Raw genomic sequence first — 308 nt, 5'->3', positions numbered from 1 at the left:
CGATCTCACTCAAAGTATGGTAGCTGGGTCCCTGTGCCATACCGAGCTGTCCCATGGTGGAAGTGGCTGTATCTCTCCCAACTTCCTGACATATAGAGACCAACAAGGGGATTGACAAAACTGAAACTTTTTCTTACAGTTTACCTACATAAATGATTCCAATGTGCAAAACAGATTGATCTTTTACTCAGATTAGCAGGAATTGCCTTGGATTCCTATATAGGACTCTTTTTTTTTAATACCTTATCAAAGTTCCTTTTATAAAAGGTGCAAGAAGATAAGCTATTAAAACCTGAAGGTGTTTGACC

This window comes from Egretta garzetta, unplaced genomic scaffold (genome assembly GCF_000687185.1).
Source record: "Egretta garzetta isolate BGI_Z169 unplaced genomic scaffold, ASM68718v1 scaffold133, whole genome shotgun sequence".
NCBI classification, from domain to species: domain Eukaryota; kingdom Metazoa; phylum Chordata; class Aves; order Pelecaniformes; family Ardeidae; genus Egretta; species Egretta garzetta.
The sequence above is the reverse complement of the archived record's forward strand: the minus strand, read 5'-3'. Positions refer to the sequence as shown.